We start from the raw sequence: 3,512 nt of genomic DNA on the forward strand, positions 1-3,512 counted from the left end.
TGATCTTCAATGTGACTCCGTCTTAAAGGAGAAGTTCAACTCCCTCAAACTGGAGGAGTTTTATGCTTCACTAAGCGAAGCCAAGTTTCCAAACATTAGGAGGATGCCACAGAGGATGCTGGTGTTGTTTGGCTCTACCTACGTGTGTGAGCAGACGTTCAGCGTGATGAACATCAACAAATCACGTCACAGATCCCAGTTAACTGATGAACACCTCAGATATGTCCTGAGAATTGCCACAACCAAACTGACACCAAACTTTGATGCACTGGCAAAAAAGGGTGACCAACAATACTGTTCCCACTGAAATGAAATGTAAGTTTTCTTAACTTTTTCAGGTAATGGCTTTTACTTGTAATTTGTATTTGTTCACACAAACACTCTCCATCCATCTGCTACTGGCCCGGCCCGCCTGTCAAATTTTAAAACTCATAGTGGCCCCCGAGCCTAAAAGTTTGCCCACCCCTGATTTAGAGCAAACAAGTGTCAACGTTATAAAATACTCTGATCTTACTCTCACTGAAGCAAGCTATTCTTTTCAGTCAACTTTAGGTCATCAATCAAGTAGCCTTTATAAGCAAGTCAGAGAATATTTAACACAGTATTTGTGTTGATTAGATAGATACACACTCCTACCACAAAGTGTCGCCACATAGTTGTGACCTGTTTAAATCCACATGTACGGTAAGGGACCCGAACAAGACCTCTTGATTAAACTTGGCTAACACTTTAGCATGGAGCACGAGTCAGTTCATTAATATACCAACAAACAAAACATGGTACCAGGAGTAAATTATGAAGTAAAATAAAAACACATTAAGTGAGAGGTTGTGAGAAGCGACATGGATTCATTAAAGCCACCGGAGACGCTAAAACTTTCGGGAAATGTCGACAGCAACTGGCGGACCTTCAAGCAGCAGTTCCAGCTTTACATCACGGCCATGGGACTGGAAACTAAGCCGGATGCTAGGAAGGTAGCGCTACTGCTAACTATAGCAGGCCCACAGGCGATAGAAGTGTACAATACTTTTGTGTATGAAGAGCAGGCTGATAAAGACAAACTGGATAAAGTGCTCGAGAAATGTGATGCCCACTGTTCTCCCAGAAAGAACGAAACATACGAGAGATATGTATTCCGTTCACGTATGCAGCAGCATGAGCCTTTTGATAGCTTTCTGACTGACCTGAAGCTAAAAGCACAGTCATGCAACTTTGCTACGCTGAGGGACTCCATGATACGGGACCAGATCGTTTTTGGCGTGGAGGATAAAAAGGTCAGAGAAAGGCTGCTAAGGGAAACGGAGCTGACATGTGAAGCAGCTATACAAATCTGCCATGCAAGCGGGCTGTCCCAAATGCACGTCAGGGCTTTCAGCGAGATGGCGGGCGCGGCTAACGTGAGTGATGGCGCAGCAGTTGGTGCGGTCTCCAGCCAAGGCAAATGGCGCGCACAGACGCTGCCTACACAGCGGTCGGAAGAAGGAACATTCAGCTGTAAGAGCTGCGGCTCGAAGCACAAACCACGACAGTGTCCGGCATTTGGTAAGCAATGCTCTAATTGCCAGGGCCAGAACCATTTTGCTAAGCAGTGCTTCTCAAAAGGAAATGAGAGGAAGAAAGGAAAGTCTGTAAACATAGTGGAAGACGATGATTTAAGTGAGACATTTTTTGTTGGCATGGTGAACTGTGAAACTGAGCAAAAAGAGGTTAATGCAATCAGAGAAGACAAATGGATAGCTCCACTGATGATTAACGGGACAATAATAACTATGAAACTGGATACTGGTGCAAACCTGATGAGCCTGTCTGACATCAAGGCAATGAAAGATAAGCCACAAATTAAAAAAAGAACACAGGCACTAAAACATTATAATGGAAAGAAAATCAACAGTTTGGGTGTGTGCATATTAAAGGTAACCTCAAAAGGTAAAGTGCACCACCTACTTTTCTCTGTTGTCGCTGATGGACTTGATTCACTGCTGAGTGATAAAGCATGTGAAGATGTGGAACTTGTCAAGAGAGTGTATTGCATCAACACAACTGTGAGTACACCAAATGACTCAATTGATTGTATAGTACAGAGTTATGCAGATGTGTTTAAGGGTTTTGGTGTGTTGCCCTTCACATACAAAATCCAGCTCAAAGAAAATGCACAGCCAGTTGTGCATGCTGCAAGAAGAGTTCCAGCGCCACTCAGAGATCGCTTAAAGAAAGAGCTCGACAGAATGACAATGCTCGGAGTGATACAAAAAGTTGAGGAGCCAACAGACTGGGTTAACTCGATGGTCTGTGTAAAGAAGAAAAGTGGTGATTTAAGAGTGTGTATGGACCCAAAAGATCTTAATGAAAACATCAAGCGTGAACATTATCAGATACCCAAGTGTGAGGAAATCACAAGTGAAATGGCAGGTGCCAGCTTCTTCACAAAGCTTGATGCGTCTCAAGGCTTTTGGCAGCTGAAACTGGATGAAAGCAGCACCAAATATTGCACCTTTAATACACCATTCGGCAGATATTGCTTCCTCAGACTGCCCTTTGGGATCATCTCAGCATCCGAAATATTTCACAGAGCGATGGAGCACATCATTGAGGGGCTGGACGGTGTTAGAGCATATGTTGATGACATCATTGTGTAGGGCTGTGCAATTAATCGTATTTTAATCGCGATTACGATTATGGCTTGCGACGATTATGAAAACAGCATAATTGACAAAATACGATTATTTTGCTGGGTGCGCTTTCGCCCCTCCCTAAAAGCCCACTCGGCCACGTGGGAGTGACATGTGTTGTGAGTGTTCAGCGTGAGCGAAGATGTCAGAACAAGAGCAGCAACTCGTTAAAAAGAAGGGTCAAACTATTTCCACTATTTGCAAGTACTTTGCCATTACATTTCACATCGCTAAAGATATGTGCCCAGTTAGCACTGTTAGCAACCAGGGCTTTAAGCAACTTGTCAACACGTTGGACAAGCGTTACGCGATGCCGTCTCGGTATTATTTCAGCAGGTCTGCGCTGCCTGCACTATATGACAAATGCCGTGGGGAAGTTGAGAGAGATGTGGCTTCAGCTGACTACTTTGCTACCACAACAGACCTATGGTCTAGCCCAGGGGTGCCCAACCAGTCGATCGCGAGATGTGTCTAAAAATAGAACAACAATATTCTGTTTTATCATTAATGTCCTGTAACATAATCTTCCTGTGCCAGAATAATGCACTTGAACGCATCAAAGCTTTGTGATTGGCCGGCGTCACCCCTGTGTCGGGGCGTGGCTGAGGGTCTTCAGTACAGGTGGCAATATTGTCCCCTGCCTGCACTCATCTCTGAAACCAGACCATGTAAACAGGCTGTTGTTTCTTGCAAAACATCTTTAAGAGATGACATGAGCAGCCCTACCAGCATTTGCCATGGTGGCCTAAACATTTTTATTTGGTCTTAAATTGTAGTTCAACATTTATTTCCTGTTACTTCTGGACCATGACGGTTGGCCAGCCTTCAACGTTTAACTGAGTG

The sequence above is a fragment of the Gymnodraco acuticeps genome, unplaced genomic scaffold (assembly GCF_902827175.1).
Source record: "Gymnodraco acuticeps unplaced genomic scaffold, fGymAcu1.1, whole genome shotgun sequence".
NCBI lineage: Eukaryota > Metazoa > Chordata > Actinopteri > Perciformes > Bathydraconidae > Gymnodraco > Gymnodraco acuticeps.